This window comes from Drosophila pseudoobscura, chromosome X, assembly GCF_009870125.1.
Source record: "Drosophila pseudoobscura strain MV-25-SWS-2005 chromosome X, UCI_Dpse_MV25, whole genome shotgun sequence".
Classification (NCBI taxonomy): Eukaryota; Metazoa; Arthropoda; class Insecta; order Diptera; family Drosophilidae; genus Drosophila; species Drosophila pseudoobscura.
In genome coordinates this window covers 55780290-55803097 of record NC_046683.1, presented here as the reverse complement: position 1 = coordinate 55803097, position 22808 = coordinate 55780290, and the positions used below count along the sequence as shown (strand labels likewise).

General features: G+C 51.2%; 1 protein-coding gene across 7 annotated transcripts in view; it reads right to left on the bottom strand.

Annotated features, from left to right (window-relative positions):
- Positions 1-22808, bottom strand: part of Rbp6 (RNA-binding protein 6) — a 191368-nt gene that overhangs the window by 72117 nt on the left and 96443 nt on the right. The window contains exon 1 of one of the 7 annotated variants that reach the window (XM_033384875.1): positions 9563-10724. The exons of the other annotated variants lie outside the window; for them this stretch is intronic. The gene's annotated coding sequence lies outside the window, so the exon portion shown is untranslated. Of the gene's footprint in view, positions 1-9562; positions 10725-22808 lie in introns of those variants that run through there. 7 annotated transcript variants of the gene reach the window in all.

Here is a 22808-nt window from a genome sequence, read left to right as displayed (position 1 = left end):
ATCACAAGATAATTTCTCTCTCTCACTTTTTTTGGAGCTCTCTGCGACAAGTTTGATTTTTTTTTTTTTTGGTCGGGGAGGGGCTTTACAAAGTCAAAGCGATATCTCGCCTGTGACTGGGACTTCTGCCAGGGATCTCTATGCCACACTGCCTGCCACTGCAGTCATCTGCCATGCCACCGCCCACATCGCGCTCCCCCTCGCTCCCTCTTCACTGCCTTGCTGCCTTCCTGCTTTGCTGCTGCCAACTGCTGAGTGGGTAAATTATGCATAAGCGCACTACCCGGCCACATTATGACGAGGCAGGCGGACGTCTGATGCAGAACGCAGCTGCCTGGATTATGTATGAGAAGAGCCAAGAGGCGGTGGCGGAGTAGGGCATGGGGGGCAGGGTGGTGGGAGGTGGGGGCAACTCACTTGTCAACGTGCTCATCACATTTCTAGCCCTCGCACCGCCCGCATCCTTCGGCAATCCGTGGCACCCGCTTTTGCCGTTTATGCGCACCAAGGCAAACAAACAGCACAAAATATTTGTATGCTAAGCCAAACACATGCCACGTAGAAGCCGGAGACGGAGCCGTGGAGGCAGCCACTACAGTTCCCGCCCCCGAAACGCGGGGGGGAGGGGGCGTGGGGGGGCTCAAGTATTTTGCATTGCTAAGCAGAAATTATAAATCAGGGCAATTGTTGAAGATTTGTGCAGGCCGCACAACTAAACTGTCGGCAGCGACGGCAACGGCGACGGCGAATGGAAATGGGAAAAGGGAAAAAGGGGAAAAGAGGAGCTCAGGGGGGGACTGAGAATGAGGATTGGGATTGCGGCACGCACGCCTCGCTGAGTTTCCCCCGGTAGTAAGCGGTGGATGAGGCGATGGCTGCCGGCTCTGCTGTTGACTAAGTGACTGACTGACTCGCCTCGTCCTCGTCCTGGTCCTCGTCCTGGTCCTGGTCCTGGTTCTCGCGAACGTGCACAGGCAGTCGAAAATACTCCGCAAGGACGAAACGTGCAAATAAAATAACGAACAGACAAAAAAAAAAATGCCACACCACGAACAAAATATGAATGAAATGCTAGTTTGGCGGCCTGAAGAAGCCTTCGAATGCCCTTCAAAGAGGGATCCTACCCTTAGATCATGGCTATTCCGAAACGATTTCCACGAAGAAGCCAAGGAGGATCTTCCCCAAGAACTTTGAGACTCTCTACAGGTCGTAGTTTCCGGGAAAAGAAGGATCTGCCATGCAGGATCTGGCTTGCAGGTCCCTCCGTCTGATGGAAATCGCAATACCCTCTGGAAGGGCACACAAAAATGAATTTAACGAATATGAAAACAGACGCGAAACGGGACAAAGAAGAAGGCAGGGGGAGGCAGGGGGCCAGGGAGAGACAGAGAGTCGTGGAGACGTGGAGATAGCAAGGCAGAAACTCTCCAACTCGTCTCGGCACTGGAATGGAGATGCCACGAGACTGAAATCATAATTTAATTTAACGTATTTTTCGTTGCCAAAATACAAGACGAGAAATCACACACACACACACAGCACACACACACAGAGAGCGACAGAGCGACAAAAACAACAGATGGCAAGGGGGCATTGGAAAGAGAACTGTATCTGTAGCCGAAAGCCGAAAGCCAAGGCGGAAAAGTGGAAACTCTCTGCCGCTGCCAGACAGCGACTAAAAGCAGCGGAAATAACACGCTCCGCAGCGCCGTTTAAAAGTGTAAAAGCCGTCAAGAAGAAATAGTGAAGGCAGAAGAGTAGCTCTCGAGCAGCAGATCCTGCCCGTTCCCGTGCCCCAGCCCCTGCCCCAGACCCTGTCCCTGCCCGTGCCCGTGTCCCAGCCCCTGCCCCTGCTCCAGCCCCTGCCCCTGCTCCAGCCCCTGCCCCAGCCCCTGCCCCAGCTCAGCCCCAGCCTCTGCTGCTGCTGTATGTTGCAGTCAGTTTTTCTTCGTTTTGTGTGTGTGTTTTTTTGTTGTGCAAGGTTGAGTCACTTTTGGTAATAGAATCGCAACGCGTTTTGCCTGGATTTTAATTTTAGTAATGGAAGACAATGCCCAGACGTGGCAGGGACGGGGCGGGGCGGGGCGGGGCGACAAATAAGCTTTTTTGTGGGGCGGGGGCGAAAGAGGGAAAGAGAAGGAGAGGCTTGGGAACTCTGAAGATATGCAGAGATTTATTGCCACACGTTGCAGCAGCAGCAGCAGCATTTGAAGTTGTCGGCGAGAGTCCCTCTCTCCCCCCCTCCCCTGCCCCTCCCCCCCTGGCACACACATAAATCAATCGAAAGCAACTCTTGCCACAGCCGTAGGATGGAGTGTGGCACGTTGGTCGGGGGAGGTGGCAAATTTACACATGATTTTTATTATTTAATGTTGCCCTTGCCACATGCAGCACGTTTCACGCCTCCGCCTTCCACTTTTGTTGCTGTCGTGCGGTTTTTTAAACGATTTTTATTAGTGTTTCGGGCAGGAAAAGCGGAAAAGGCGGAAAAGGCGGAAATAACAGCCACGCGCCGTAAAGTAGACAACACATTCTGCATGCCCCAGTGTCCATGTGTCCGTGTGTGTGTGGAATGCAACGCTTTTGCATGGTATGCACGTAAATGACCGCCGACTGACGATTTAAATTGTTACGCCGCGTGTCCTGTGTCCTGCGTCCTGTGTGCTGTCTGCTGTGCGCTGTGTCCTGTGGCCGTTGTCTGAAATCAAAATGCATTACGTATACGCAGGGCTGCCCCGGCCCGTGGTGGTGGGGGGTGTGGCGCATGCATTTTATGCGTGCCACGCATTATCATTTAACATTTCCTGTTTCTGCCACATTGAATACAGCACAGCACAGCACGCAGGGGGGGGGACGGGGACGAGGGCCCAGAACGTGTTGGCCCAGCCAATTGTTGGCTGAATAGTTGATTGTGTCCCTGTGTCCCTGTGTGTGGCACCGTGGACGGGGCAAGGGAGTTGCAATTGATTGGCCATTGAAACGGCAATAGGCTACAGCGATTGGCGGCCGAGGGGGCGGCATGGGAATGGTGGGGCATGTTGGGGCACGGGCCAGTAAATCACAAAAATTATACAATTATTGTGGTATCATCATCATAAGAATTTTAATGAGTTAATTGCTGCGGCTTTTCCACTGTCTATCGTTTGGACATTTCGCACGCGCCTGTCCGAGTGTGAAAAGTCCTTCCCCCCCCCACCAGCCACAGCCCCCGGCATCAAGGATCTTCCCTTTTCATTTCAAAGATTGCCTGCCCATCAGCCAATGGATGTGTGTGCTCCGCTGGCAAAAAGGTTTTCCCACTTTTAATTTCCCTCTCCTTTCCCTCCTTCGACACAATTTTTGGCCAAGCAAATATTTGCCTTTTTCTTTCTGTTACCTTTTCGCGTTTTTCCTCCTTCGTTTTTTTTCTGTTTTTTTTTTGTCTCGATTCAACGGAAAATTGCATTTCCCTTTCCACCGCTGGCACCGCCCCCTCCCCTCCCCTCCCTGGCTCCTCTGTCAACTAATCATATAGAAAGCTTTCCTTTTTGCCATCGCCCCCCCCCGCCCCCCACCGCCAAAGGCTGACCGAAGCCGCTGCCACTGGTGTTTTTTTTTGTCCACAATAATTTACAAAATTATTGCGCATACGACGCGTTGCCCCGCGTGTGTTTGTCAGCGTAAAATAAAAAAGCCGCGGAGGCGGGGAAAACTTTTACAATATTTTCCTTTTCGCAGAGGCAGAGGCTGAGGAGGGGGGGGACGGAGGTTAGAGAGGTTCCCGGCCGAGAGCTTCAGCTCATTTCCAGCTCAAATAAGCGTAAGTAAATTTATAAGACAAACAAACAGAAGGAGGCGCAGGATGTGGCAGGATGTGGCAGGAGCATCTCAAGACCTGATGTTGATGTTGATGTTGCCGCCAGGTGGACAGGTGCTCCTGGAAGCCCTCCACCCCCGCCAGCCCTCCAGCCCTCCAGCCGGGCAGGTCTGGTCTCTGCCTCTGCCTCTGCCTCTCGTCGTCAGTGGCAGAGGGGCAGCTTCGCTCTGAAGCCAAACTCAAGCCAAACAGCTTCGGGGCCCCACAAGGGAAAGAGTCTTCTAGTTCTGGGGCAATATTCATTCTGCTTGCAAACAAACACGCGGCGGCAGCGGCGGCGGCGGCAGAAGGCAGTGGCAACAATGGACGCTGCCATTTGTGGGGCAATCCTCCCTGCCCCCCGCCACACTCTCCGCGCTCTTGTGAATCTCTGGACTTAGTTGATGAACTTCGTGTTCAAGTTGTAGCACAAGAGTTGACGCCTCGCAGCCAAAAACTGCGACGGCTGCTGTTGATGGCTCAAAGGAGGAGCACAGGGGAGGGGCAGGATGGGCAGCAGGGGGGAGGCGCCACAGCCAGCTGTAACACTGATAGCAATTCCAAGAGACAACAACAGGAGGGCGAGTGCGGCGGCAGCAGCCACTCCTCGAGAGGTGGCTTCTTCTTTGCTTTTCCGTGAGTTTTTGTTTTTCTTTTAGTTTATTTTACTTTCGTGTGCCATGGCGTCGGCATTTTCACTTTGGGTTTGATTTTATTATGTTTTTCTTTGGGCACCGCACCGCCCCATGCCCCATGCCCCATGCCGCACTGCCCCATGCCCCACTGTCAGCCTCCTTCGGCTCTCAGTTTTCTTTCGTTTCGTTATATTTGACTTGGCCTCGGGTTGGGGTTGGGGATGGAGGGGGCAATGGGGGGGAGGCTCACAGGCGGGGGAGGGGGGATGGTGAGTCAGGAGATTCGACCTTTCGACCCGCCCTAGCCCCCGTTACAATATCAAGTTAATTGTTTGAAATAAGTGTTGGGCCCCCTGCCCCTGCCCCTGCCCCCTTCTATCTTTCTTGTTGCTGATGTTGCGGTTTCTTTTGTGCCGCCTTTCTGAGGGGCCCGCTGCAACCCACATTTATAGTGTTGCGGTGGCATGCCCCCTCATCTTTTGCTGGTTGTCAACGCCAGCCGCAGCATCCTTTTTGGCCCCTTTTTGGAAGTTTAGTTGCCTCATTTCTTGGTTGCATGTGGGCGTTTTTTCAGCATCTCTCTTTGACTGTGCCACCCTCCCCACGCCCCCGCACCCGCACCCTCTCGGCTCCTGGCCACAGAGTCGGGGCTCTTCTTGGGGTGAAGTTCTCTTCTTCTCTCAGTGTTTGGAGTGCACTTTGCCCTGCAACTCTTGAAATGAATCTAATAACTTGGCCAACACGCACACACGCACACCGGGCACACACACGCCGACACACACACACACACACACACAAAAAGTAGAAGTAGTTGAGTTTTACTTCCTTATCCTTCGTCTCTTCTCTTCTCTTCTCTTCTTTTTTTCGTTGAGAGAGAGAAAGAAAAGCGGATTTTGTTTTGCAAGTTGTTCGAGTGCTTTGGCGGTTTCTTTTCCACTTTTCCCTGAGCTTTTCTATCATCTTCTGGCTTTTCCCCCTGCCCCTTAGCCTTTTCCCCACTCCGCCCCCCCGTCCCTGCCCCTGCCCCCACCGCTCACCCTCTTTCCGTGCATTGTTCTTCTGGCAATTCAAATATTTTACTTGAAGAATTTCTAACCAGTTATAAGTTTTTCCCTGTCCCAGCGTGCCCCGTGCCCCGTGCCCCCTGCCCCGTTGCATGCCCCACATGCCGCTCCTGGTGGCTGCTGCCAATGTTAACAGCTCTATTAGTTCAATTTATTTGTCTGGCCGCAGTTGTTGGAAGTCTTTGGGCCAAGGGACGGGTCCAGGGTCTGAGGAGGGCCTGTGGGGGGGGGAAACAACAATTTTCCAATGCGAAAATTCCCCTCTGGTGATGGTGGTGACATTTGCCAAAGACAAAAGTGGGCGGAGGGGTGGCAAAAAGTGTGACAAAGGGGAATTCCAGATTCAGGAGGATTCCGGACTGTCTCTCTCTCTCTCGCTCGCTCTCTCTCTCTCTCTCTCTCTCCGGCTCGCTGAATGTGGAATTCAACGTTGATTGTGTTTGCAATTTCATAAAATAACAATTCCGCCTTCGTCTTCGGTCTCCGTTCTCCGGTCTTCGGCAGTCTTTCATCCTTGTTATTGGCGCCCTCTGATTGCCGCCGGCGGGCTGTACGGTTAGTCCCTCCGTCGCTTGGGTGCCCCCTGCCTCAGCTCTCCCTCTCTGAAGGCACGGCTGTGGCATGGAATGCGTTTGTAAATAGCTGCCAAGGTGTGGGCCAGGCATGTGATGCCACCAATGCCGCCGCCGTCGTCGCCGTGAAGTCAAGTTTTCCCCTCAGCTCTGAAGTGGCACCCCCCCTTATTTGCCGTGGCATGCGCCAAATTCAATTCACACAAAATACCCGTAATTCAACACCCCACAGGGAGGCAGGGGAGCAGGGAGAGGGGGAGGCAGGGATAAGGGATAAGGAAGAACGGATGGAGATGAATGCCACTCCACTGACTGATTGCTTTTGCCTCCATTCCACCGAAAACACAGCCCTCCCAGCACAGCCGCCCCCCCCCCCCCCCCCCCCCCCCCACGCAATCGCAATCGCAATCGCCCCCGCCCCAAGGGCGCATTGAAATGAGTTAAACCAAAGTCCTGCCATGGCCCTGCTTCCTCGAGTTTTTCCCTCGTTTTTCCAAGAGATGCTGCCTGCCTCAAGTTTTCCCCTGCCACCGTTGCCACCGTTGCCACCGCTGCTGCTGCGTGTCTGAGATTTCAGGCGACAGCCAGCGACATCATCGACATCTCAAGCGACTCGTTGACATATTTGTATTGTATTCAATCGATGAATTTCTGCAGCTCTGCCTCGCTCTCTCCCTCTCTCTGGCCTCCTTCCTGGCTTTTCCCCATAAGGGAAAATGACTTACTTTGCTTACGCACACATTGAAGAAGTCCTCGAGCGGCAGGAGGAGCGACAGAAGGAGCACCAGCTTGCCTGGCGGAGTTTTCTCCCGGAGTTGATTGCTTGCGTCCCGCGTCCCGCGTCCCTGCCAGCACCGTTGACATTCGTCCTGTTTCGTCCTTTCGGTGCTCCTCCAGCTGCCAAAGTTTGCGCTACACATTTTTTACTTGGCTGCGCTGCCTGTCGACATTCGCGTGGATATTAAAATTTTAATAAACCCTCAGCAGCACGTTGACTGCGGGGGAATCTTCAGCAGGCGATGGGAAGGAAGCAGGGAGCATGGAGCAGAGGCAGCTGGTGCCTGGCTTATGGGCCCCAGCTGGGCTCTGGGCTCTGGGCTCCCGACTCTCGACTCTCGACTCTGGGCTCTCTTGCCACCACACAGCTTGTTGCACTTGACGGAAACGCGTCAGCAGTTGCTTTCCCTTCACTCAGACACTCATTCATTCTCCAGCCATTCGATTCCATCCTCCGACAATCGCGGCAACGTCTGGTGCCATGCGGCAACGTAAATGCCATAATGCCACACACACACACACACACAGGCACACACGCACACTCGTCGAAGCTCTTGCCACTCGTGTGGCACAGCCCCCTGTGGGGAGACGTCCCCAAATGATTTCTTTTGGCTTTGTGGCAGATGGAACACATGGAGACGTGTTGATAAATCAAATCCCCAAACCGAAGTCGAATGCCACTGCCAATTTGGTTCCCCCCTCCCCCCTGCCCATGCCCTTGCCCCACCCCTCTTTCGCCCACTAATTGTTGGATTGCTACAAAAGAAGCAATCCTTGCATTTGTAATCCTTGTCTCTGGAGCGCCCCAAAAAAATGAAATCAAATAAAAAAGAGTCGAAGAGCCGCGAAGAGAGTGGATTCAAGGATTCGGGGAATCAAGGACTCAACGATTCAACGATTCAAAGGGACATTTAATGCCCGCTTAGGCCGCCTCTCACTTTTATGGCCCCCTCCCCCCTCAATCGTAGCGGGGCTGGACGATGGATGCCAATAGACAGACGGACACATTTTACGTCTTTCGGGGGCCCTCGGCAGTGCCTGCCACACAGGCAGTCAACAAACCATTAAACTCAAGTGTTTGCCACAAGAGCGACTCACTAGACACAAATCTAAAATGGCAGTTAGTCGAAGTCGAAGTCGAATCCCTGTCCCTCTGCCCCTCTCCCTATCCCCTATCCCTAATGTGGCTACTTTTGAGATGGAATCGTATCTGAGGGATAGGCGCTGCTGCTGCTGCTGCTGCATCCTCCGACGGCTGATGAAATGCCTTTTTGCTGGCTTCAAAAAACTTTAAATTGGTTTAGAGCGTGCGGGTTGGCTGGGGCGGGGGCGGGGGAGGAGGAGGGCTGGCAAATGAAGCCATGTTCCATCATCAGCATTCATCAAAAACCCCTAGAGGGGCGGGGGAAGTGGTGGAGTAACCGCACTATAAATATATTTCAACTTATTTATGGCCACTTTTCGATGAGGGCTTATTCGCGTTTACAGCCGGGTTATAAAATTTATGGCTACCTCACACCCGCGCCCGCACCCGCACCCGCAGAGGTCGAGGGTCGCGAGTCGCAAGTCGCAAGTCCGAGGATCGACGGCCTGTCCAAAGAGCGAGAGACACGCGAATTCCGGGTGCTGCCCCGGGAACGTGCCGCATTTATTTTCTTGGTGCGTAATTATTTTTATGACATTTTTGTTGTTGTGTGTTTTTTTGGTTTTTACCTTCTTTTCGCTTCCTGTTTGTTGTTTTTTTTTTTCGGCTAGGGGAGCCTGGTCCTTCGCTTGGGTCCGTGTTGAAGTGTTGGCATTTGCCAAACAAATTAAAAGCAAATTATAACGAAGCAACGAAAATGAAATGAAATGAAACGATATTATCAGCCCACCCCCCCTCCTCCCCGCCGGAAAGGACACACCACCAGAAGGACAAACTAAATTTTAGAATCCTACTGGTAGTCCTCCTCCTTCAGCCGCCCCCCACCTCTTCCTCCCACTGATGATGATGGTCGTTGGAATTTTAATTTCTGTGTTGTGCTTTTTCCCTGGTAGGACACGGCGGCACGGCGGCAATGCTGCCACTTAAAGCGATTTACTTGCAAATCTTTGGTAATGGATGGGTCCCGCACCAAGAGCCAAGGTGAGAAACGTGCCCGAGGACCCCAAGGAGCAATGGAGTGGACTCGCGGCAAGTCGTCGGGCGAAACGTGCCTGACGTTGGACATAAATTAATTTATTGCGTGCGCGGGACAACAGAAAAACAAAAACAAAAGCACAAGCACAAAAAAACAAAGTAGCGAAAAAAAAAGGAAGAAAATAATAATATGGAGGAGGGGTGGGGGGGAAGAGCGACAGAGATGCGACTGAGGGCGAGGGAGGAATCGTTGAAGCGTAAAAATAATTCATTGCATACTTTTGAGCGGCGCTGGAATACTCGCCTAAACTTTCCGTTTAATATCGCTAAATAATTAAGAAATTAGATACTGCGACCCAGAGATAACCGTTCGAGGGTTCAAGGGGGGAGGGGGGGATGGGGGAGTATATTGTTTCCCAGGGAACAACCAAAGAGCGTCAGAGAGAGGCGGCCTGAAAGTTGGGCCTACAATTCATTGCATACTTTCGGGCGGCCGTCATTAATTTATAGAAAATATTTCAAGTGTATTTTGCTACTTTTTTTGTTTGTTTTGCACTTACAACGAGTTTTTTTGTTGGAATTGTGGCGGCTGCTGTCGTCGACAGCGGCGTTCCGGCTGCAACGTTCACGGGCGGACTAATCGCCTTGATAGTCGCCTGCGGCGCTGGCGGCGGTGGCAACGGCGGTAGCTGCTGCGGCGGCGGCGGCTGTTGAAAATACTCCGCTGGCTGCTTCACGTAGAACAGATTTACTCCAAAGTGTGAAATTTTGATCGGTTTTATAGCAACACTTTCGACAGGAAATGTGATGTGGACGGCCGACGATGGGTGCGTCGGTCGGTCGGGTCGGTTCTGGTTCTGGTTCTCTAGCGGATCGGTTCCTCGATTGGCAGGCAGATCCTCTAATGGCAGATGGATGCTCAATGTATTTCGCTCAATGGATTTCGCTGTAGTTTCGCTGCGGTGCTTGGCTTTTGTTTTGGTTTTTGGGTTTTCGGTTTTTGGTTCACAACTTTTTTTGAGAAGCTCTTTGGGTTGATTTTCCTTGGGTGTTTCCTTCTGATTTGTATTTTTGTTTTTGGTTTGATTTGTTTTGGGTTTTTGTTTGGGTTTTTTTGTTGTTTTTTTTTTGGTTTTTTACACACTACTAAAGCTCAACGTTAGACAGTGCGACAAATGTCTGGCTCCTGCTCTTTGATTGCGCTTTGCACGTTTCAAAAAAAATTCACACAATTGTCAATAAAACACTCAAGACTCGAGAAGATATTTCCCTTTGGATTTGATCGGTTTTTGATATTTGCAGAGATACTGATACTGATATTGATACTGATTCAGCGACTCTGGGATTCTCTGATTCTCTGTTTCTCTGGGCTCTGGGCTTCCGTGATTCCGTGGATGTGATGTGGCCGCTCGGGTTCGTTTGTTGTGACTACTCGAGAGACGAGGAATGGTATGGTTTTCCTTTGCTGGATTGCCGCTGGCGTTGGCGCTGGCTTTGGCGTTGGCTTTGGCTTTGGCGTTGGCGTTGTGGCGCTCAGTGACTCCTGTGGCTTCTGTGGCTCTTTGTTGGCTGCTGCTGCTGCTGCTACTGCTGCTTTCTTGCTGGCTTGCTTCACTAGGCTACTTGCACGGAGGACTTTGAGACTCTGAGGTACAGAACGCAACGACTGCTGGACTCGCTTGTCTGATAACGACTGAAGGACTCTCGCGAATTGCGTAGGATTTTTAGCAACAGCCAAAACGCAGCAGTCTCGGTCTCAGTCGCTGTCGCTGTCGCTGTCGTCGTCGCCGTCGCCGTCGCTGCTGGCGTCGTCGTTGTCGGTATCGTTGGCTTTGGCTTTGGCTTTGGCTTGACTCTTGCCTCAGTCCGGAGTCGGAGGCAAGAGCGGCAGCAACAGCGGCAGCAGTGGCTGTGGCAGAGGCGGAAAAGGAGCGCAGAAGCATTACAACAACGGAAGTAGCTAACAGCACCAGAGAGCGACGGCCACAGCGCGAGCGACAGAGAGGGCGATACAGAGAGAGAGAGAGAGAGAGAGAGAAACAGCACAATGCACCCCCACAGGCTCTGGAATGGAACTGGCGGCACTGGCCGCTGTTAAGTGCTGTTGATGCGGGCTCCCGGCCAGGGTTGTCGAGTCTGTTAAATGTTCCCCAAAGCAGGAAGTCCTCGAAGTGTGCCCAGGACGAGAGTGTGAAGCGATCCTAGGGGCTTGGAGAGCCCAAAGAGCTTTCTCTATCGATCCGATCCAATTCGTGATCTTTTGATTGATCCTTTTGTTGCCAGCAACAACATTCACTTTCAGGCAACAGCAGCAACAGTGGAAGCAACAGCAGCAGGAGAAATCAGTTAACAGAGCGAATCCTGTGCCCCAAACTGCAGCAGCAGCGCCACAGATAGATAGAGAGAGAGAGAGAGAGAGGGAGAGAGAGAGTGAGAAAGAGAGGGAGAGCTCCACTGCCAGAGAGTATCCACCGAGAGAGCGAGAGAGTTCTCGAGTGCTCTCATGTAGAGAGAGAGGGAGAGAGAGAGGGAGCAAGCGACCAGCCTACGCGCGTCATTGTTGCACCTTTATGTTTGTTTTCGTGGGTGGCCCGCACACACACACACACACACAGTGGAGCAAGAGAGATGGGGCGATGGCGATGGCGATGCCTCGCAATGGCGCAAAAACAAACAACAATAGCAAGTCGTCGTCGTCGTCGTCGTCGACGATGTCGTCGTTGTCGTTGTCGTCGTTGTCGGTGGCAGAAATGCCCATGTAACCTCTACAGAGGGTGTCGTTGTGCGAGGCTCCCGGCTGTACGGGGACTCCATGATGGGGGAATAATAACAGGTGATGCCCGGTGAAACTCCAGCGGACTCGCGAGTCGCCTCAAAGGGTTGCCAGCCGCACCACCAGAAAGCCATTCCTCAAAGGTGATTTCTCGCTAAACATTTGATCGAAAGGATTTCCCTGGTTTCCATTTTTTGGGGAAGATTAGGCCTAAGCATCATCATTATCCCCTACCCCTCCCTCTGACGCTACTCCCCGTTTGCTCTCTCTCTCTGTGAGATTCTCGTGCACGGCTCTCGTGGCATTCATTCTCGTCCATTGTGCTGGCTGTGCTGGTTCTCGGCCTGGTGTCTCGTGCATTGGTGAAAGTGTCAACTTGACATTGCCTGGAGTGCACGCGCCACCGCTCATACATTCACACACACGCACACAGCAGTGGCTCTCACACCCACACACACACACCGACATATACCGTGTGTGTGTGTAGAATCCGCTTGCGTCAAATATTTTTGCCTCCTGCTTTCTGCTTTCTTTGCCCCCGGGGCAGTTTTCGCAGCAAGTGGCTCTCTCTCTCACTCCCTCTCTCTCTCTTTCTCGCTCTTCCGCTCTCTCTCTCAGCGCATACTCTGTGTGGCACAGAGTTTCCCCTCATTTTTGGCAGGCAGCAACGACGACGACTGCGACGCAACGTCTGCGTTGTCGGCATCGGGGCATCGGCGACTGAGGCTGCTGCCATGGCAGCTTTATCAGTGCCGCCATGAAATGTTGTTCCCGGAAAATAACCCAAAGGAAATGCTGCACACACGCACACTGTGTATGCCCATACGTGTGCGTGTGTGTGTGCCTGCGTGTGTGTGTGGGAGAGCAGCAGCAGCAGTGTGGCACTGTGGCTGTGGCAGCAATAACTGTGTACATGTAAATCCTGGTTTGTTTCATTTGCCGATTTGGAGCCACACTCCAGCGCCACCCCACTGCCCCAACCCCTCTGCCCGCCCCGCTGCTGCCCCCTTTGCTGCCTTCTGCCGCCGGCACTAACTTTGTACGCTTGATGATGATAATAATGTTGCCCCTTTGCCTTGCCACACGAACCATAGAAGCACTGAGAACCAGAGCCCACAACCTCTGACCCCCCAAACATCCCCCTCGACTCCAGCAAGCCCGCACCAATCGAATACCCAAAAACCCAGACATCGTCTATGGAAATTCGTATGCCGATTTTCGAGCGATTGCAATTGATTTGTAATGTATTTCATTGTTGTGTATCGCTGTATCTGTATCTGTAGCTGTATCTATGTGTGTGTGTGTGTGTGTGTGTTTGGAGATAGAGATTGGGGGGGTTGGGGGGGTGGGGGAGCGAATGGAGGTGGTATAAAATTTGTATTGATTATTTCTATTGCCTTTTGTTCCATCGACAGAAGAGTAGAGTCGATGCTTTGTTCCAGCGTCTAATGATAGCATTGGGGGCATTAAAAATGTCATACATGCCGCATGCCCCACCACCATAGGTTCGCCATAGGTTTCGTGTGTGTGCAACAATCCAAAAAATCATCATAAAGAGAGCAACTTTAAGAGCAGGAAGTGGAGCACAGGACAGCCCATGGAGGCGGCCCTGCCCTGCCGTGGCGTGGCGTGGCGTGGCATGGAGGCAGGTGCAAGCTGCTGCCGGATAAATTGTAAACTTTGGCCGCACCAACGCCGCCTAGACACGCACCATGGCGGGGGGGGAGGAGGGCGAAGGGGGGCTACCATCAGGGGAATTGGCATGTGTACAAGTCAATTATGGGTCAAAATCCGCACAGGAGCCGGGGGACGTCCCCGATTGGAGTCGCCCCAGTCGGAGGAGATGAGTGGCAAACACTTGAAGCAGCTTCTGCTTCCGTTCAACGCACATTTTTATGAGTTTTTCTCCTTTTTTTTGCGTGTGTGTGTGTGTTGCAAGATGAAGGAAAATCTAAGGATGGCTAAGCATCCATCGAGCATCCCAGCCATTGGCCATTGCAAATGAAACATGTTTGGCTTTATCGCATTTATTGACGACTCCGCTGGGACGCTTTGCTTGCCACGCACACACACACACTGCCACAGATCAAACAATGCCACATGGGAGGAGGGATTGATACGGGACAAGAAGGAGCGGGGGGGCCGTGGGGCCGTGGGGCGGGGGGGCGTTCGCTATCGAGCAAGCACCAAAAACGGACTTATAAAAACATTATTTTATGTGTGTGTGTGTGTGTGTGTGTGTGGCAAGGAGTGGAGGCGGGTGCCCGAGTTAAGCGGCAAACAGCAAACTAAAATCACTTAGAAAAGCATTTCCACCGAAGCGAGAGGGGGTGGAGAGCAATGATGAATGTGGTAGGATCTACTGCTACTTTCCACTTTCTCTTATTCGCGGGTGGGGGGTGCGCAGGGGGGACGGGCGATATCGAACGGCTATTGTGGCTGGCTATCGATTCAAAAATCGCATAACTAATGAAGTTTTTGCTAAAGTTGTGCCACTCGTGCATAATATTCATATTTGATGGGGAATGAATAAGTTATGAATGGAATGGAATGGAAACTACTACTTAGGGCAGAGGAGGAGGAGGAGCCAGAGGCCTGCCCCACCCCACCCCCCCCCCCACCCCTTTTGTAGGTAGTACGTCCGGCCGCATTTAAACAATTTTGCTTGTTAAAAGCTTACGCGTCGCACTTTACTTTAAACCACACCAACAAATGGCACTTCATTCGCTTAATATTTGTGGCAGAAGAGCAGGATGGGGAGGGGGAGGAGGACCAGGAGGAGGAGGTGCGGCGGGAGTAACATGAGGAGTGGGAGTGCCACACACACACATACAAGCAGCAGCAAAATCACACACATCCTTTTGCCATCAATTCTCTGAGCAACAAACAAACACAAACACACGCACACACACACACGCACACCCCTTGTTAAGAGACACGCACACACACACACACACAGAGAGGGGAGGGGGGGGGCATTGTAGATGCCACAACACGCAAAGCTCTTTTCACTACAAAACGGAAGTACATAGAAGAAGGAACCGGGAACCAGGAGCCAAAAAGGAAGAACAAGGCAAAAAAGCAGGCCAGCAGAACAGCAGTGCAAAAAGCCACTGTGGGAGAGAGGAGGAGAGGGGGGAGCGGGGGATAGGGAGAGCAGCTTAGAGAGTAAAAATACTGTGGCAAAAACAGAATCATAGGTGGGTGCGAAGACCGGGCGCAGGGGGGGGGGGGGGTTGGGGGGGGGGGAGGGAAGGGGCTTTCGGCAGGTGGAAACACGAGAGCAAAAAGATATTCATTCTATCGTAAAATAGCCATTGGGGCAGCAGCGGCATGTGGCATGTGGCATGTGTGTGTGAGGCAGGCAGCCAGCGCCAACGCCAGCAGGAGGTCTCCCGCCTGTCCAATGCGAGAGTGTTGTGGCAAAGAAAAAATACAAAAAAAAAAAAAGAATAAGAATGAATGAATGAACAAAAAAAAAAAAAAACAAGCGCCAAGGCACTCCTCTGGTCAGCGGATAACAGAACATAAATAATAACGACAGCGGGAGGAAGCCAACGAAGGCAAAGGCATCTTTGCCACACACACACACATGAGGCAGAGGCGGTGGCAGAACGGCGTACAGTATATCTTAGAGCACTATGATTGCCCCAGGGTGGCAGCAGTGGCAGCAACGGCAGCGGCAGCAGCACCTCACTTACATTAGCGGGGGAAATCAGTGGCCATTTTCCACTTTTCCAACCGCCAGATCCATCTGCAGGCGGGCATCCATTTCTCCAGAGAGAGAGAGAGAGCGAGTCCTAGAAGCTCCTGAGATTCCTGCGGACCAAAAAAAATTAGCCACCACACCGATCCCATATCCCCAGCCCATATCACGGGCAGAGAGGGGCCTCAATTGAAATCGAGATTCGGCTTGGGGCCCCAGCTGGACGACTTCCTGGCGTATCCTTAATCGCCATGTCCTATCGGTTTCCTGTGCCCCCAAATGTGGAATGTGAACGCGTATATAACTCATTTATTTATTTATTTGTGCGATACACAGACGTGTGTGTGTGTGTGTGTGTGTGTGTGTGGGGCCAGGGGAGGTGCCAGGAGGGGGGAGGGTGGTGTATATATTTTTATTCATTTTATAAACTAATGTTTGACCAACAGATGAAAAGGCCGAGTGTTTCAAGGAAACTCGAGATTATTTCTTGAGGAATTTCCCCCCCTTCTTGGGGGTGGGGGGGTATTCTCCCCTGCGTGCATTGAAGCTTGCGTTTGATTTAATAGTTTATTAAGATACGCGGGCGCTCAGCACCGAGTGCAGATTAGGGCGAGCGAAATTTGCTTTGCGGTTCGTGCTACAACCCCACCCCACCACCACCCGCCCATCAGCCAGTCCCCCCCTTCACTCTTCGCCACATAACTACTACTACCCCTCGACGGGCCCCTCCCCCCCGCGCGTGCCACTCAGCACCAACCCTAGACACTTAAATGCGACGACCACTGGATTTTGGCTGTGGTTTATGGGCTTGAGCTGGGGCATAAATAGATTTTGGGTTTTCGCATTGAAGAGCGACTAGCAGGAGGGTGAGGGCAAGAGGAAAGAGGAAGGAGGACTCTGATAGGGGGGCGGGGGGCGGGGAGGGGATAGTCTGTAAGTAGTCTTCTTATAGAACTGTTGAATTCTAAAGAATTTCTATTGAAAGCTTCCGGTATTGAAGCGAAGGGAAGTATTCTTTTGTGCCCGATTTCCATCATTTGTATGGGTATTTATCTGGTATCTGTGTGGGTTGCTCCCCACAGTTACATGCATATTGATCTGCCGGGAATCCAAAGAGCATCCAAAGAGTACCCATAATGGAGTACATCCTTCTTAGGGAGTTCAACTTCCAAGACCTCATGCTTGCCTTCAATAATCTGTAGACATTTACCGCTAGTTTGGTATCTGTCTAGTATTTACCTGGTATTTTTACGGTATATGGCACATGGTATATCTTAGATAAAGCCAGGACTATTGAACGCCTGGTCTATAATACGTTTCGCACTTGTTTTTGGTATTTATTATGATGCTATCTCCCGGAAAAGCTTTTCCCGAACCTGTTATAGTTTCTATCTGTATATGGTAATTTTTCAGAATTTTTAGATGGTATTCTGGTATGAATTTTCGGCGTACATCTGGCGGTTAAGATTAGGCGCTCTTCTACGAGCGGTTTAGCATATAATTAGTTAAGTATTTAATGGGTATTTTAATGGTATATTGTAGGTATTTAAATGACATTTAGTACGTCTTGTTTTAATTTAGAGAAAAAGGCGTAATCCAGATGGCATTTAGTTTCATTTAGCTCTTAGCTGGTATTTGTTTGGTATTTAACTGATGTTTTCCAGTATTTAAGGTATTTTTGTGCCAGCACCTGATTTGGGAAACGGGCAGAGTTCTGTTTTTAAAGCTGAATGAACAAAAGTGAATGAAATTCCCATCCGTGCGTGCGGTTTGGCATTTCCTATGGCATTCCTCTCGTTTAGTATTTATCTGGTATTAATGTGGTATTTATGTGGTATTTATCATGCATTGAGTATTTATTTTCCGATTTATCTCAATGCCACTCCACCCCCACCCCCCTCCCGACCAGTGATTGCTTCATTTTCATTGGCAATTTGTTGCACACACACACACACACACACGCACACACACGGAGAGAATCGGGAAATCCAGAATCAGAAAGCGAGACGCGAGGCGAAGCGGAGGCGGAGGCGGAGAGATGAGACACGAAACGAAACTCATTTAAAAAGCTCATAAATTAATATTTTCACGCTTTAAATGCCACAACATTGCAGATCGCAGACACACACACACACACACACACACACACACCGAGGCACAGACACACATACACGCATATTACGGGTGCCGTGTGGATGCTAGACGATTAAAATGGCTGTTAATGACAAGTGAATGTTATAAATTACAGCAATGAAGGAAATTTGTTCCATCCCCACACACACACCCTCCACACACACACCGACACACACACACACACACCTACAGAGGACTCCTCTCCATTTCACCCATTGGCGGGCTGTCATTGGATGGATGATGAAGGATGGAGGATGGCGGATGGCGGATGGAGAAGGATGATGGGGCTGCTGCTTGTGCTGCTGCTTCTGCTGCTGATGATGATGGCAACTTGATGGGGCACTGTGTGTGTGTGTGTGTATGTGTGCGTGTACGTCTGGCGGAGACACCGAAGCCTGCCTAATTATTTAAGATCAAGGAGACTACTGCCATGCCAGGAGTGGGGGAGGGGCTGCCATTTCAAGTCAACGCCAAATACCAAACAATGGAAATTAAGGGCCAAGTCCGAGTCGAGCCCCGATCTAATGATGTTGTCTCTGCTGCTCTGCTTCGGCGTGTCCTTTGGCCATGTTTCAATGTTATTAATGATGCCCCATATGACACACATAAACACAGATGCACAGATGCACAGATACACAGATACACAGCTACACAGATACTCTGCCCCACGCACAGACACCTCTTCTTTTTTTTTTTTTGTGTTTTTGGCATCCATTGCCTTTAAATTATGCGCCATATTTTCATTCCCCCCCCTCCCCCCTCCCAGGCTCTGCGTCGCGTTTAGGCAGATGTCGGATGTGGTATGCTTTTCCCCTAATACACACACACCCCCACTGAGGGGGGGCGGGCGCGAAATGAACGATTGAACCAACAAACAACAGCAACAACAGCAACGACTGTGTGGCAGTGGCAGGATGACGACGATGCCAGCCAGCAACACGGCGAAATCAATGTGTGTGATTTGCCAATTATGTGGGTTATACGTGTATCTGTATGTGTGTGTGTGTGTGTGTGTGTGTGGGAGGGAGAGGGAGGGAGAGAGGGGTATTGGCCTCGTCATTACCGCTGTTTCCATTTCCGGCAGACAGCAGAGAAGCGCAGGCTTCGATGTCAATTTCATAAGCAATTTACGCAGACATCGAGTCAAGGCGAGAGAATCGAAGAGGAGGGGGGCAACGAGGGGGCAAAGAGCGGGAGGAAAGGTACAGCAGAGAGAGAGAGACGAAATCCCATTCGATTTGCCAACTGTTGAAGGGCCCCGCATCACATTTTTCAAGTGCTTTGCTGTTGCGGGCTGAAATTTGTGAATCCATTGTATAATTAACTAATTTTGGATTCAAAGAGACACACAGAGGGGGAGGGGGGGGGGGGGGGGGGGAGAGGGGGGTGCACTCCCCCACCAGATATACGGTGGTTCCTAATTATTGTCCTGCCATAAACAACTGCAAAGATACATCCGAAAAAAAGGGGGGGCCACAGCCGTAGAGGGAGGGAGAGGGAGAGGGAGAGCAGGACAAAAGTAATGGCCGCTATAATTCACAGTTACTTATTGTTTATCTGTTCGTTTTGGCCAGCTCAATGTGGGCCATAACTTAAATGGTGGCCAAAAGCAGCAAAGGAATCCTTCGGCTCTCCTTTTTGTCTGGGTTTTCCGGCGTTCGATTTTATGGCAAAACCCAAACAGCCAACCACTACACCCTCCAACCCTCCCCCCCCTCCCAGGCCATTCTTCTGCCTCATTGTGCTGTGCCTCCTGCCCCTGCCCCAGCCCCAGCCCCAGCCCCTGCCCCTCCCCAAAAGTGGCATGGTTTGTCTGTGATTTAAATGATGCGAATTAATTTGGAGAATTTTCAATCTACCCCTCGACACGGCCCCCCTCTCCCTCGCCAGCTGCAACCTGTGCAACAAGGCATGTGGCAGTGGCGGGTTGGGCCCACAAAAGGGCAAGCCAGAGGCCGCCAAAGGGAGAGGAGACAGGGCCTTACCCTCACGTCCAATATACCCTTCGCTGCAACAATGGCCGGGCGGCAGCGGCAGCGGCAGCGGCAGCGGCGGCGGCAGCGAAAGATGAAAAAGGAAAGCGAGGAAAACAATTGCCAGGCTGAAGCGAAAACAAGGCCAAGGAAAATCTCAGTGTACACATAACCGAAAGCCAAAATCGTGGCCATAACTATGTGCGGCATCCACAGCGAGAGAGAGGGAGACAGCGAGAGAGACAGAGAAGGAAATGGCAAACAGACAACAAAATAAAAAAACACAACACAGAAAACCAACAAAAAACAAGTCAAAAGAGTCCAAAAATACAAAAAAAAAAACAAAAACAAAAGGCAACACACAAAACAATGCAGTTCGAAGGGTGGCAGGGGGGGAGGGGAGGGGCACGGAGGGGGGGTTGTGTGCTACAGACGAAAAGCAGATTGCATAAAAAATAGTTGAAGAGCCGGACAGCAGCAGCAGCAGCAACAGCAGCAGCAACAAGAGGCAGCCACCACATTTGGTGGCAAACATCTCTTTTGCGGGCGGCGGCGGGGGGGAAGCGGCATGCAGTGCCAGGGGGGAGGGCTGTGGGCTGTGGGCCGTGGGCCGGCAGCAGGAATTGAGTGGGCGAAAGTTTAAACAACTATTTATTATAAAATAAAATACAACAAAATAACCAAATGAAATAAAGGAGGAAGCTGCGGCTGCGGCTGCGGCAGGACGAGCGTAACGAATGACCGGAGCCCTGGAAGGAGCCCGCAAGGAGGACGCAAGACAGAGAGAGAGAGAGAGAGAGCACTTCCCAGTGCTTTTGGGGATCCATTCAAGGCCGTCCAAGGGCTATAGCGCCACCCACGATCTTTGGGCACTGAATCCAAAGAAAAGTCGACCCATATCCCCTGGAATATGGCCTCAAAGATCCACTAGAGGAAGCCTTTCCCCTGGATAGACTTCATTTTACAGGGTATAAAAACTATTTAACACATTCACACACACACACACAGGCAAAGGGAGGGGGGAGCGGAGCGGGGGGCATGAGTGAGGGATAAATGGAAACAGACAACAGCTGAGCGTGAAGGTGGCACGGCATCAGCGTTTTTCGTATTTTTGTATTTTTTTTTGGGACAGCAGGGGGCCTCTGGCCAAGGCAGACCACAGCAGCGGAGCAGCGGAGAAGCGGAGCAGGAGCAGGACCATCCAATCCATCCATCCAGTGCACAGATGAGAGAGCACACAGCGGATGGAGCCTTCGCTCGAGAGCCAGAGCCAGAGCCAAAGGAGCAACTTTTACGTGAAAATGTTCAAAATTTAATCAAATTAAAGTGAATGCGCCGCAGGCGAACATATTTCGCACGCGTCCTCTGGATGGATGCTGCCGCTGCCGCTGCCGCTGCTGCTGCTGCTGGGAGAGAGGGAGAGAGACAAAGAGATATCCTGCTGCTGGTGCGTGGAGGACGTGGAGGAGGAGGAGGATAACAGCTCTGCTGCGGCTACGTTCGCTACATTGCTGCGGCGTAAGTTTAATATGTAAATTGTTTTTACTCCACTCTCCACCGCCCCCCCACACGCCCCTCCCCCGCACACACACACACACACACACACTCGCTCCGCTCCACGCCCTGTGGCAGCGGCCACCCTGCGGCATCGACATCCCACTCGACATTAAGTGGTTATCATAGCCATTTATGAGGCTGTTAAAAAGTATCTCATTAAACATAAATGGCCGCCCGCTCAACTAGAACAGGAATAGATACAGATACGGGCCGTAGATGCAGATACTCCCGCAAAATATTGACTCTCCCGCGAGAGAGAGGGAGAGAGGGAGACAGGGAGGGAGAGAGAGAGCGAAAGCAAAACCCCGAATTCTGAATCCGGAATTCTGAATTCTGAATCCTGAATCCAAAAAGCGGTCGCAGATGTTTCAGCGGTTTTCATATGTGGCTTGCATGCATGCCATGCCCCAAGAGGAAGGCCCCCGTGTTCAATTCCCATTTTATCCACACCCACACACACACACACACATACGTGGGGATATTCTACCGAAATTCCGTTTACCTGTCAAACTTTTGCCATTTGTGGCCAACATATTTTGAAGTTAGCCAGCACCCCGCACCCCCCACACACCCCCCACACAGAGCAGAGCATTCCTGCCCCTTCCATCCACCATGGAGGGGGGCCTGGTGTTCTGTCTCCAGCGAGAGGAAGACACCCCCCCAACGTTTATGCCTAAACTTTGTCAATTATTTGCGGATTTAACATTTTGTAGCTGGTGCGGATTTTGATTTTTGATTCGAGTTTAAAACAGAGCAACAACAATAAGGGGGGGACATCCTTGGACTGTATCCCATCGAGGACACGACGGAGGGCGAGGAGGAGCTGAAAAATTAAGAGACACACTTCTCAGAATTGAATTGCAGGCCAGTGTATAAAAAAAAACCATCAGTTAACATTCTTCTTGGGGGGCATTTCCATCCAAAATTCATAAGAAACCCAAATTGAAGCTGCAATCACGAGTGGAGGCCGAGAGAGAGAGAGCTCTCCATTCGAATTTCTCCAGAAATTGGCATTGCCAGTGGGCCAGAATGGGCAGCGGCGGAACGGGGGAAAAGCAGAATTGCTGGCCAAAATGTTGTCTAAAATATAATTGAAAAGAATTGCATTTCACTGGAATATCCTGGCACGAGTACCCACCCGTTCAAATACCATGTTCAAAGCTTCTTTTTTTAGCTTTTTCACCCTTTAACATTTTCCATTGAAAGGGAATTTCACTTGCAATCTTATGGAATCTCAAACTGGCTGAATTTCTCTCTTTAATTGAGATCTATTCCTTTAAGCTGTGTCCTTGAGACCTCTGCATTCTCGCTGTCTCTCTAAAGCCTCTCCTCTCTGAGGAATCTCTGATTTAAAGCCACCAATGCCACCAGGCTCCAGGTTGCACCAACAACGGAGGCAGCCCCAAATATATTTTTTGCAAATATTCATGTTTTTGATATTTATTTTGGGGGGGGGGGGGGAAATATCAAATAACTATCAGTGCCGTCGCACAGTTGCAAATGCCAGGTTGCAAGTGCCGAAGTCACTCGCAACAAATTATCAGCGGAGACGTCAACGGCACCTGTCGTGTGCCCCCACCCCCACCCCAGCCCCACCCACCTTGTTGTCTGTTGGACAACGAATATTGGCAGGAAAAAATCACCAACAAAAAAGAAGCGAGAGG